Here is a 14,051-nt window from a genome sequence, read left to right as displayed (position 1 = left end):
TCAGAGTATCAGGCTGACAAATCGAAATAGCACCAATTACAGCTGCATGACTAAAGTCTCCTAACATCGCCCTGTAGCGATTTCCTCTCCCCCACCTTTTCCCCTTCCTTCGCCCAGTGGCTCTCAACCTTGGCTGCACTTTGGAATCATCTGAGGAGCTTTAAAAAATACTGATGTCTGGGTCCCATCCTCAGAAGCTCTAATTTAACTTATCTGGAGCATAGTCTCAGTACCAGGCTTTAAAAAAACTCCCCAGAAAATCATCACACTTTGAACACTGCAAACTTTAAAAATAATTTAGTTTTCAATGTAAAGCCTAAGCTAACACATGCCAATAATGCAATTAGTAAAAAGACAGAAATTTAGTCACGACACAAAAGATTAATGTTATGCTATTAATAATATTTCGGTATTTTGTGATTATTTAGATCCTACTTTAAGGTAAACAATAACTCTGTCCACTCTTGTTCCATAAACAAGGCTGCTGAGTGAAACCTGGTGTGAGGAGACACCAGGCTGGAAGGAAAAGGCAGTAAGACGTGCTCCAATCATTTGCTGAAATACCCCTAAGAGCCAACGGTTGGTCAGAGGACCCTCTCAAGCCTCAGCTCCAGGAATCTAAGAATCTCTCATTTCTTAGTAGCTCTGCCAATTTAGTAGCCAATTTCACTAAGAGGGTATGTTTTAACTCCACTTTCATGAAATTAATGTGCCATGATCAGTTGTGACTATGTTGTAAGAAATATGAAATAATAATAAAGTTCTGGTGTTTGCGGACAATATATTTAAGAATTAATTACAGCACATTCAAGATTACCCCTGCAATAGTATTGCTTTCACTCCTACCCCAACACGCTGTTTTGAATGGGAGAATATGATGAAGTTACAATTACCGTGGGGGACTGCTATTTGACATGAGTGTCCCTGTGGAACAAAGCTTGGGGTTTTACAAAAACCAACCTCCCAAGTTAAAGAAGTTCTTCACTGGCCTCAAGCTTGCAGCAGCGCATACTAACCGAGGGTGAAGGAGAGGCCCGGACAAAGGAGCTTCTCCGTCGTCTAGAACCCAGTACCCAGTCTCTTTTTCGGGGACAGAAAGAACCTTGTTTTGTTACATTGGTGAAGGAAGCTTGTTTATGAAGTTACACCTTAAGCTATCTCTGCACTGAAAATGAAAAAAATAAAAAAAGCCTTAAGTAATTCTATCAATCTCTTCTCATCACTAAAAATCAGTTTATAAACATGCTAAGTGCAAATACAAACTTTTTAGGAAAAAATAAGGCCAAGTCATTATATATATGTGTGGGGTGGGGATTCTCCTGATATATGAAGTGCTTGTGATCTCACTGGTAATTTTAATGTCTTCTGCTGAAGATGAAGGAATGAATACTTCATTTAGCTTTTTCATTTGCTAACTAAACTTGCTAGTTGCATGAAAAGAGAAATTATCAGTTAAGTAATTTAACCCAACACTGAGATTTTTTAAAGTTCTGAGCAGAAGGGAAAATGAGGCTTGAAGATGAGGCGTGGAGAAGGGAGAAGGAAGGAGGGAGAAATACGGTAAACACTCAATAAATGGTGGTTGGGAGGGAGTTGCCAGGGTGGTGATGATGATAATGAATTTCCCTGAGAACTGTTTTCAAAGTCGCGATGTGCAGAAGGGAACATGCTACTCTGCCTTTTAAGAGTGACGAGCTATTTTGAATACTACTTACAACTTTTGGTGCCGGCAGTCATTTTTTTCTAGTAAGAAATTTAGAATATAAAATAAAGGATTTTTGAGGAATTTAGTATATGCAAATTGAAGTCACCTGGATGCTGTTTTCACTCTGCTACTAATCTCCATGGTTTAAGACAAATTGTGTAACTGTTGTATCCTTTACTGCCTCAGTTTCATTTCAACTTATTAGTGAGTCATCTTATGTGGAGTCCTTTGGGTTAACTGAGTTAAGATCTTACTTTTTAATTTTTAAAGTAAAATGGATCAAAATGAGCAAACACATTTAAAATACACAGTTTGTGATTTGGAGTCCTCATTTTCGTATGGCCAGTGGAGGGAAAGGCCACATTCAGACATCAAGCAAAGCGTGATGGATTCCTGTTACTCTCTGTTACTACCAGTTCTCTTAGTAACAATAAGTTGCAGAAAATTAACGGGTGATAGCTCAGGAATGAACTGCTTATCAAGAGAAAACCAGGAAGTTTGGGGGTACTTCCCTAAACTTTCAAAGCAGACAACTACCCTGACTTCCCATAATCCATTTCACTGGGTCACTCCCTGAGACAGGATTCCACAAGGGCCAGTCTGACACAGGCAGCATTCGTTGCACTATTGATGTTGAGACACTACATTTTCTTTCCCTTCTATCTCTTGCTCCTTATTTTAAACTGCTATTTATTCTATATTGCCTTTTATTTTACACTGACCCTAGCCTACAGTAGAGGAAATCTCAGTTTTTTCATTCTGCAGATAATTTCTGGCTCTGTGATTTTAGATCCATTACCCTTTACCGAGCTTTTATGTCACTAGAGGCAGCTTTGCATTTTAATAAAGTTTCCAATCCTCTAGGGCCCTCTCCCCTGAAACAGCCCCAGCTCCCCAGGGCTGCTGAAGAGTTGAGCAGAGAGAGTGGAAGCTTTTGTGGACAGCGATGCTGATGGCAGATAACTCCAGCTGTCATTACAAGATCATCCAGATAAGGAGGAACAATCAAGTAGGGGCTTACGGTCCACTTGAGTTTTTCTGATTGTAAAACCAGCCATTTTTCAATTTAAATAATTTAAGGATTCCAGCTTCTCCATACTCTAAGGCTCATTTAGCCTCTTATTAGCTAACTGTTTCTCCAGTTCAAGAGGTGGAAGGGAAGAGTGCAGATTTTTTGTTATTGTTAATTCACAGCAGTGGGTAGTGGCATGTAAATAAAAAATACGCCAAACGAATTTGATGAGAAGGGAGAATAGGAATCCACAGAAATAATCATGATTGATTTTTAAAAGTTAATTAAAACGAATGAAAAGAGATGAGTACTGCATGGCCTAGCACGTATCAGTAGACAAGTGACAGAGGAGAGACCGAATGAGAACATGGATTCCCAGCTAACTAGAAGAAGGAAGAGGCCACCACAGCTCTTAATTTTCACTTCAAAATCTCAAAGTCTTTTCTAAGTCCTTTTCCTCACACTATTCTGATAACAATTTTATGTCACATTGTTCCCATTGAAGGAAATGCTGGGAGGAGAAAGAAAAAGAAGCAAAACAAAGTTGCAATATCCCAGACAATTCAGCTCCGCACTGATCCGCAGAACTCACCTGCAACACAGCCGTGATGGAAAACGCAGCGAAGAAACCCTAGTTGGCATGAGGTCCTCTTTCTTTTTCTCTTAGTTATAAGCCTTTTTTTTCTTTTAAATTTTGCAATCTTTCCTGCTTCCCTAATCTCTGTGATCAAAGGCCAGTCACCTACAGTAGCTACTTTCTAGTGGTACACACAGGAGGCAGGGTGCAAGGCATTCACCTTCATACCAGAAAGTGAGACATGAGACAACAGTTCAACAAGAAGGTGAGGCCCTTCTTCAGCCTTTCAAGTGCTGCTCTTGGCAGGATCGTGATTCATACTTTTGTGTAGGAGCTCTAAGGATGAGAAGGATGCTGGAGAACCATGATATGCCCATGGGCCTGTCTTTTCCTTTGCTTAGGAGACATTCCACTCCCATGAAGACAGGTTACCCAGCATGAAGGTCAGAGCCTTACAGACAGCAGGTTGGACAGTCAGAGGAAATATGTTCTGACAGAGGTAGAACCAAGAGCTGAATCTGACTGATGGATACTCTTTCACTTACGAGAAAGACAATGATAACAAGCACACTCTTGACCAAACACGGTCTCCCGCTGACACTTGAAAGGAATCTTCTTATATGGAAGGTAACATCAACAGCCAAGACGCCACGATAGGAGGGAAGAGCAGAAAATATGTTTTCTCTTCTCTCTTCCTTCCTCCTTTCCTCCCTTCCTCTCCTTTTCTTCTCTCCTTCTCTTCTAAGCAATAGAAGCCCATCTTTGAATTGCTAGAGAACTATCATAGGCTCAATTGCTGATACATACATAGCTTTCGAGAAAATGTTATTTCTATCTCTAGTCAAAGACCAGACCACCGACCTGGTGGGCTTTTCCCCCTTTCCCTCTTCTCTCATTTCAGAATGAGGAAAACCAACAATGACATAAAACAGCCAGATAAGCTACGAGTGTCAGAAACAGCTAATATTGCTTGTGCTCCCTGTATTCATTTACTCCTTTCTTTCTCCTTCCTCCCTCCCTCCCTTCTTTCCTCTCTCTCTCCTTCCCTCCCTCCCTCTCTCCCTCCTACCTTCCTTCCTTCTCTCATTTTTTCTTTCCTTCCTCCCTTGCTTCCTTTTCTCTCTTCCCTTCCTCTGACTTTCACATTAGAGCATTTGCAGTGACTTCTTTCCCAGGCTGTAAGCTCTGTAAGGTCAGGGGTTCTGGCTGATTTACTCATTACTGTATTCCCAGCACTTAGTCCTATCCCTAAATATTTGTTGAGTGATTGAATTAATGGGATTTACTACCTATAAGGTAAAGATAAAAGATCTGTAAACACAGAATCAGTTAACATAAATAGTACGAACATTACTTTATAGATCTTTTTTATCTGTAAAAATTTGATTAGAGGAGAATTTCCTAAAATGTGTTAAAAACATTAGCTCTGAAAAATAAAAATAGACTTTTTGACAAGATAGGTTGGGGGAACCTATGGAAAATGGTTTGAGGTACTCTACATAATACGGGGTTCACAGAGATCTTTACTTTACTATTTCCCAGAGTTTTTCAAGTACAGATTTTCATTGTGAATTTCTTAGAAACAGACATAAATTATTTGACCATGTTATCTTTTTACCTGGCATAGCTTATGGGGATGGTATTCCATAAAACATGTTTTGAACAACTAGCATCTTAATTTAGGTTTTCAAAAAAATTTTCTTTCTTTTGAATTTAAGTGCTAATTATTTTTTCTACTATAAAAATTACCACTAAGTTAACACTACTGAACTGTGCAGTTAAAAATGGTGAAAATGGTAAATTTCATTTTATTTTTATTTTACCACAATTAGAAATACTATTTAAAAGTCTCCAAAATATTAGTTTACTGAGAAGTAACAGGAATCAATCTTTTCCCTAACGACTACAACAATCCAACCAGAATTAATGATATTGCCCAATAAAGGGCTTGCTTTTGGTCTATAATGTTAAAAAATTCCATTTACCACCTAGATACTCTATCTTCAGGAAGCATCCTGATTTTGAACATATGGCTGTGACTCTCTTGGTGTGAGCTTTTAGTAACATAGCTTAGGATGCCTGCACATACAGACCTATGACTGCGTTTGGTTAGGAGAGTAAGCCTGGAACCAGGAGACAAGAAACCGGGTGACAAAATTGACACTGTCACTCTCTCAGTGTACCACCTTGGGCAAACCCTGTTTTCCTTTACTAGAAGAGCCTCAGTCTACTGTAATTTTTCACCTCTTCCCTCCAGCATGGGATTTTCATGAGTAAATCCTAATGGAACTCTAATATACACAGCAGATAATAGCAGAGGTACTCTGGTCTCCAGGGGGCAGGCGGCCGCTTGGCTCTTTTCAAGTCTCACACCTGCTTCTAGGAGTTAAGACTGAAATAGAGAAGAATGTTTGTGTTCGTTATAAAGCTTGTGACCCACACAGTATTCAGCTGTTGAAGAATATAGAACACTGCTACACTACATGTGGTGAGCACCTTTTGAATTTCAACATATATTTTAGATTAAAAAATAAGAAAAATATTACCAGAATGTACTCTTCCCCCAGTCACTTTATGTACACATTTTAACATAAGAGCTTGATGGCAGGTTAAACTTGAATGCGAATATTATTCCTGAAAAGTTGCCCATTTATATAGTTTTCTTAGGCTCTCTTAGTTTATAATGGGAAGGTTTTGCTAATAACAAAAAGTGTTAATTACATAAATATGCACGTTCTTTTTAAAGCCTTACACTATATTATGGATAATACACAATAGAAATAAATAGAAAACTGCTTCAACAGAAATACTGCTTCTTGAACAGCCTTTAACATTAGGACATGTTTACTGGGAAAATGCACTACTCATGACAGGGTTACCAAAGCAATATTAACCTTGTTGAAATTTAATACCGAAGTCAGATGTAAAAATCAGTACCAGACATGGTAATGTAACTACTTTGTTAAGATCATGTATAGAATAAAGCAGATATTTAAAGCTACATTAAGGTATGGATAAATAAAGAATCCTTTAGAAGACTGACAACACACATGCATCACAACTAAAATCGTGATACAGATTGTCCTAAAGACAGCATTCTTGGAGATGAAAATCTTGTGCTTTCTTTTTATTTATTTTTTTCTTTTGGGCACTGCTGCTTTTGCAATTTTGTGCAGGCTATCAAAGATTAAACTTGTCCTTAAAGCAAATTAAAAAAAAAAAAGACAGACATATCTATCTTTTGGGGTAGGCATTTGTTACCAAACACTTTCACTATATCTGATAAGACTAGTGAGTCATTGTAATCTATAATCAAAAAGAATGTTTGCTTCTGCAAAAAAAAATAATTTACCCCAAACTAGCTTTTATAATAAGCAAAGAACTCAAAGTAGTGGTTTAAAATGTATGATGAAATACACACCATAAAACTGCAATTACCATCAAATGCAAGTCAGATTTACAAAATAATTTTTCAGCAAATTAATTTTGTTGCTATTGTTTCATTGTAAGACCCATTACTTGCCTAGTCTTGTAGTGTTGATGTTTAAAAGGAATTCGTTTTAAAATAACCCGAAAATATTTCAATAAAATCTCTTAGGGAGTTTTTCTTATTCTAGAGAATGTTAGCTTGAGGCTTCTTTAAAAAATAAAGGTCAAAAGTCAGAAAGGATAATAGCTGATGGTTTTGATAATGCTAATTATATATTACTGAGAACAAAGGTAGAAAGGGAAATATGAATACTAAAGAAAGATAAACATCCCAATGCTGGATTTTAAAAAAATAATGAAAAACCCTTAAAATGTCTTTGTACGTCACTGTCATAATTCAAAGACATAATGAAGCCTGAATTAAAAATGTCAGTTTCTGTGAGTGTTGATAACTTGGTTCTTTGTTGGGCAAGTCAAAATGTGTCTGTTTGATAGGCAAAAATGACAGACTAAAAATGGGAGAAGTTGAATCTAAAAAAAGAAACACACACACACACACACACACACACACACACACACACGACTTTTAAAAAAGGCCCATAATGTACTTGAAGGAGAAGACCTGTAGGGTAGGAGGCAGTATCTTTAGGAAGTCATCAAGCAGCACTAAAAGGCAATGTCCATGGCCAATCAAAACAGTTTCTGTGACTGCTGGGGTTCTTGCATCTCTGTCTTTACACTAGACTGGAAACCCTTTGTACTAATTACCAGACTGTACCAGATTTTCTGGTTCAGTTCAATCTTATAATTGACTGACAGTGATGGGCAAGGAGGGGGAAAAATTCAGGCTCACCACTGCAAGAAGAGGGTCAGAAATGGTTTCACAGAGAGCTAGTCACAGCCTGGCACTGAAAGCAGGGTTAAGCAAGCATCATCATCAGCAAGTTCTTGTAATTCCCAGGTTAGAAAGGAAGTTAGGAGGAAAAACAACAATCCGTGGCCGCTCTCCTCTTACAGATCAATCCTTAGCATGCAACCATTGTACATAAAATAAGTGGGGAAGAGCCCTAAGTGTAAATTGTAATTTTAGGTGTCACAAAATTTTAGATGATATTTATTTTGCTATTGAAAAGTAGATAAAGGTTTGTCTTCCAAACTCAAATACAGTCGTCTTCCTTAAATTAAGTAGGCTTTTGTTCTATTTACAGTAAGGAAGAAAAACAGTGCTGTTATTTCATTCCTAGGGCTCAAAATAATGGAAGTGCAAGGCATATTTACCCTATGATACATTACATAATCAAAGTTAAGCATTTGAAAGCACTTAACATCAAAATTCTCACATCCTTTACTTGTTTGTAATTCACTGATTTGGATTTACTGTTTATCCGTGGTTAGTAAAATTGTTACCCATGAATCCATACTTTTTAAAATAAAAGACTGAATAATAATTTACATAAACTTAGAGTCAACGCATTAAAAAAATAGAACACATTGAGCACTGTATTAAGGACTCATTCGGTTGACGACCATTTGTTATTTACTTAGAACTGTTCTTTACCCACTTCATTTCTAACCAAAAGAGCAACCATAGCTTTAGCTACACCAAACATTAAAAACGCAGATGTCAGAATCAGGGTCAGAATGAGAACTCAGGCCGCTCGGTAGGCAGGCAAGTGAGAATTATGTACTATCATGTTGAGGTCAATTGACCTGAAATTTAATCACAGTTTAAGCCCCTTTTCTTTCCAGGCTAAAGAGTAAGCAACACCTGTGCCAGCAGCAGCTCACATTGCAGTTGACATAGCAGCCAGTTCAATTTTTAGTTACAAGTCAATTACTTACTGGAATAGAAAGAGAACATTTCATTCATTCCATGGATGGCCACTTTTCCGAAGAAACCTGCCAGGCTTGCTTTCTCCAAAAGAAGAAAAGAGAAAAAAAGTGAAAGTTAAAAATAAGTGATGGACTGCAAAGTTTGAGAGCTAGGCCAGTACACTACAGCAGAGAAGTTGTGCAAATAGCTTACCTTCCAAATACGGAACAGAGCTGTCTTGTAAGTGAGGCCTATCCCCGCTGGTAAGTCCTGGGACTTTCCTTATCAGAATTAGGTCAAATTATAATAGATGATCTACACCTGAGAAGAGGGACCAGCTGACTGTGTTAAAGGAAAGAGCAAATGAGTAAAATGTCTTCCCCCAGCTACAGTCAGCCCTGGTGCAAGGGGAGTTTCAAATGCACTGGCTACAGACTTTTGTCCAAAGCCGTGGTTCTTTTTTTTTCTTTTCTTTTTTTTCTTCTTTCTTTCTTTTCTTTTCTTTCTCTCTTTCTTTCTTTTTTTTAGGGAAGCTAGATTAGTTCATACAAAACTCAACAATACAGCACTGAAACCCATTGTTGATATTCAACATTTTTCACATAGCGGAACAGAATAGACAATACGGTATCTAGGAAACCATGGGCTGGATTACAAACTGATGATATCTCATCCTTCTGGGGGCCTGTAATCCTTTTTATTACCTACCACAGTAAAAAAAAAAAAAAAAAAAAAAAATCACTGTGTGTGGGGAACTCTCTCAGAATAAATCAATAACATTGCCATTCTTAGGAAAACAGGATAAATTAAAAGGAAATCTTGCTTACATCACTAAGTCCCCAAGTGCTATTTGCCTTTTATGCAAGTTAATGATTTTTTAAATTGTTCTTATCTTAACCTTTATATGAACTTCCATAGGTTCGAAAAAATTAAATTATCTGTAAATATTTGCTTAAAGACAATATTCACAATTAACTTGGGTGTTCTGTTTCTCATAATAAATATTTGGAAAGTTATTTATTTCAAAGTGCCCAAGATTAGAACCTAAGGCATGAGTACAAAGTAATTTTCATTAATTTGTTTTAAATACATGTGTTGGGTTATTAGTAAACTATATTTATTCCTCCATTAAGATCACACTGAAATTCAGGATTTTCTGGGCTTATTTACCTGCTCTAGTTAAATAATTAATTTTTACTTTTAAACTTTTCATCGTCTTTTAAATTTTTCATTTTAAAAATACATTTCCTGATTATGCATAACTGCAAAGCCATTCTTTACAAGGAAGTTATGCCTATTAACCTTCTTGAAAATCTGGCCCAATCCCTTTTTAAAATGCAATCCAGTTCCCATACTTTTCTTATGCCTCCAAATGGTCTAGGTAGCCACAGAAGTGATTGTTCCTACCAGTTTCTTTTCATCACTTCTGCAATTGACCAATTGACAACTGATTGATGGTTATCTTTTCACTTCAACAATGAAAGAAATTACCATCACTATAGCTATGTACAGTAAATGCCTCCAGAGTAAATTGCATGATTCTAAAATTCTCCTTAGCTCACTTAGTAAAACATCAACACAAAAAAGTTTCTTTTTTTTGCGCCTCCTTTCCTGTACCAGAGATTTGGCCTTTCTTGTCAGCTGCAAAAAAAGAACTTGACAGCTTCTTTAAAAAGAGGAGTATAAAGGAACTTGAATAAAGGATGGCACTGGGCCTGTCTCAAGCAAGTGGCCATTCTTTGCACTTGGAAAAAATTAGGCATGTGAGCACAGATAAGCCCTATAAGAATACTCTGAGGACTGTTCCTGATGACCTTGAGATTCTCCTTCCTGCCTTAACCATTCCTGAACATTAGAGAAACAACATAGATCCTAAACACGGAGTTGCCAACTTATTTCGACAAGGTGTTTTGTTTTTTTTTAATTGAAACTGAAACATCCTTAAATTTTTTGACTTCCTTTTTTCGTTAGCACTGGGAAGACTCCCTTGCTCTTTCTAACAGTGCTCAAAAAAAATGCCATTTGCAAGTGCCATATTCATTCACTACATGTTGATGGACAAGAGCTTTAAATTCTACCCCAAATCTAAATTTACTGTAAATGAAAGCCTTGAATCTTGTCAGGGAGAGGGATTCAAATATCCTTTTTCTATCCCTGCGCAATTAAAGTCATTTTTTCTAAGGGAAGTAAAGACACTGCTATAAAAGACTGGGCTGATTTACTGTCTTATTCCCCCACCTCCACTTTAAGATCACATTTTTAAAGTGAATAAAAACTACACACCAGAGTAGATGAGAAGCATGATTTTCCACTATTTCCCTTGATGTTTCAGGTTCATCAAATTTGTTCTACTGCATATTTTTTTAATGGTTCTCCTAAAAACCATTTTCTAAAAATTAAAAAAAATGAACTATAGTTTTATTGTGTAGAATTATTTGGCACAGTTAAACTTTTCCCACTCCGTCAATATTATTAGGAATAAATAATTTTTTATTCACTAGCGATTCCATCTAAGATGGGCTAGTTTTCTCCTATTTCTGGCCTCATTTAACCAAATAATAATTTTTTATTAAGTACCAACTTTATGGTTTTTTACATGGTAGACTCTATAGAATGCATGAGAAATATGAGATGAGATTCTGTCCAGCAGAAGTAGGTAATTTATTTTTGGAAATGAGATATAAGTGTGGGAAATAGATACTGAATGAAGGTGTACGTATTATGTCGATACATACACATGAAACATTATGTATTTTCAAATACTTGGCATCAAGATGACACTAAATTTTGTTCACGTAAAAATGATTCATAATCTTTCACATTATCTTTGCTATATTTGTCAGTGATATTATTCTTCAGACATCCCAGGTGACATTTATAAAATATCACATTTATATCTACAGTTAATCTCCAAACACATACTCATCTGGACCTTCCACAGGTCATAACTGCATTAGTAACACTGATTCAAGATGCTTTAGTCTCGATCTTTAGCCTCAATCTTTTTCTTTTTTTCTTTTTTCAAAAAATAATTTCTTTCCAAATTCATGTTGAAATCCTATCTTTTTTCTTCTTCTTCAATTTTTTTTTTTTTTTGCTCATTGCATGAAGTCTAAACTTTCCTGCTTAGTTCCCAGGGCTCGGCAAAATACAGTTTCATGGTAGCACCTCTCTAACGTTATTTTCCATCAGTCAGCTTACTATTTATTAATAATATTTCTTACTATTATACACATGCCTAGATGCACGCCATGACATTTCATCTTCTGTCTTTATCCTAGGTATTCAAGGCCCAACTGTGCCATACTACACTTAGGAATCTTGTCCTGCGGTGGCGCCCATGCAGATCTCTCTATTCCTACATATTTTTTACACATTATTAGTAGTAGTATTTGATACAAGGTTTTGCTCTGTCACCCAGGCTGGAGTGCCGTGGTATGCTCATAACTCACTGTAACCTCAGACTCCTGTGTCAAGTGATCACCCTGCCTCAGCCTCCTGAATAGCAAGGACTACAAAGATGTACCACCGTGCCTGGCTAATTTTATTTTTATTTATTTATTTTGGTAGAGACAGGGGTCTTGCTGTGTTTCCCAGGCTGATCTCAAACTCCTGGCTTCAAGTGATCCTTCCATCTCTGTCTTCCAAGGTGATGGAATTATTATTGACTTCAATATACATTTGGCTCAGTTCTAATGCCACCTCTTACGAAGATTTCCTTATCACATGAGATAAAATAAATCTGTTCTTCCACTCTACTCAAGAGTTCTTGGCACACATCTTTATTATAAGTCATAATCTTGAACTGTATTTGCATATTATTTTTCCCAGGTAGAAGTTAAGCCCCAAGAGGAAAGGAGCTAATTATATATATCTTTTTTCTGTCCAATTATTGACATATCGATGCTCAATTAATGGTTATTTGATAAAGACATGATCCTTGTTCCTAAGAAACTCTCATTTCAGGGGGGAGTTTCTGTTAGCTGTGAGATTAAGATGGTAGCTGAGTAGCTAAAGAAAAAGAATGGGCAGTTGGAACAACAAGCAATTCCTTTAAAAAGTATTTAAGTGTTTTCATAGTGAAGATTATCTATCTCAAAGCCAATCACTTGGAACATAGACAATTGCGACTGATACACAGTTATATTTTTAGGCCAGTCCAAAAAATGCCTATTTGATCAAAACTTAGCTGAGTCGTGGTAACACAGCCATTTATTGAACACTTGGTAGTTTGAAGCACTGTAATAAGTACTCAAATTATTTCATTTCCTTTTTCACGATAACCTCATGAGGTGGGCATTATCATTGCCATTTTACAGATAGGAAACTTGGACTTAGAGAGGTGAACAGTTGCTCCCGGCCACCTAGACATTGAATGGCAGAGCTGGGAGCGGAGCTCTATGATACTACGTATCAACTGCAATTGTCTGTGTTCTAAGGCTCCCATGCTTTACATTACTCAAAACTGACCCCACTAGTAGAGATCATGTTAGTCCTTAGTTAATGATTCTGAGGAATCTGTATATGAGGAATCTGGGGGAAGGAAAGAAGAAGGAAGACGATTTTCTCTTTGTTTCTTCAGCGTACAATGAGTCTCAGGTACCATGATTAGAAATGACTCGTCGTGTACTCTGATTTTTCTTCACACACGTCTTACTGAGTCAGATGCCCTTCTCAATCTTTCAGGCTCCCACTGTCCTGTTTTCTTTGTTTTTTTTTTTTTTTTGGTTTTTCGTTTTTTGAAAACCTCTCTGTGGGGCTCTACTTCGACTGTCATGTTCTTCACACTCCCCTTCTCTGCTCATTCAAAATGCCGATTACTTTAGGACATATGGTAACATAAAACCAATCTAGATAAAGTGATTCTTGCCAACATGTCAATGATGGATAGATGTTGGATTCTTCTTCTTAATAAGCAGTTTGAAACAAATGCTTATTGACCTGAGTGAATCTGCAGGGATAAACGTTTCAAGCCTTGAAGCTATGCAAAGTAAAGCAGATATTTCTCACAGAAGCCTTAATGTAGGAACAGAATGGAGTCTGAAACGTAGGTGACGGTGATGTATATGAGATGTAAGAAACTGTGTAAGCAGGCCAGGCCTCCCTGAGAATCAGCTTCCGTAGCGATTTTTAATTTGGGTGATACAGTCACAGATCCTTTGGAGAATATGTTGAAGGCTATGCACTCCCTCCCTGGTTACACACAACCTTTTTGCTTATTATTTTATGGAATTAACGGACCTTTGAGGAAACCATGGGGTAACCCCTACCCAAAGCTATTGCTTTTCTGAGTGGGATTTCCTTTCCTCTACTTCTAAACATCTGTATCTTAACTATGATTGCATGTTAGAATTAACTGGGGAGCCCATTACCAGATATTTGGATTTAATAGGGCAGTAGTGTGTCCTGAGGAGCAGTAATTTTCAAAAGGCGATTCTAGTGATTCTGGTGTGCAGCTATGTTTAAAACCATTTTTTCTTTCTTTCTCGCTCTCTCTTTATTATTTTTCTTTTCC

General features: G+C 37.0%; 1 long non-coding RNA gene across 11 annotated transcripts in view; it reads right to left on the bottom strand.

Moving 5' to 3' along the window:
* The window catches only part of LOC135270792 (uncharacterized), a 718,673-nt gene that overhangs the window by 123,520 nt on the left and 581,102 nt on the right, over positions 1 to 14,051 (bottom strand). For 7 of the 11 annotated variants that reach the window (XR_010338923.1, XR_010338920.1, XR_010338921.1 and 4 more), the window contains one exon: positions 8,566 to 8,638. The exons of 1 other annotated variant lie outside the window; for it this stretch is intronic. This is a non-coding gene — a long non-coding RNA (uncharacterized LOC135270792). Of the gene's footprint in view, positions 1 to 8,565; positions 8,639 to 8,749; positions 9,210 to 14,051 lie in introns of those variants that run through there. 3 more of the 11 variants (XR_010338928.1, XR_010338927.1, XR_010338924.1) reach the window with 3 other exon arrangements.

Source organism: Aotus nancymaae, unplaced genomic scaffold (assembly GCF_030222135.1).
Source record: "Aotus nancymaae isolate 86718 unplaced genomic scaffold, 86718_ANA_hifiasm-v0.15.2.pri h1tg000067l, whole genome shotgun sequence".
NCBI classification, from domain to species: Eukaryota; Metazoa; Chordata; class Mammalia; order Primates; family Aotidae; genus Aotus; species Aotus nancymaae.
Note: the sequence above shows the minus strand (reverse complement) of the source record. Positions and strands in the feature narration are given on the sequence as shown.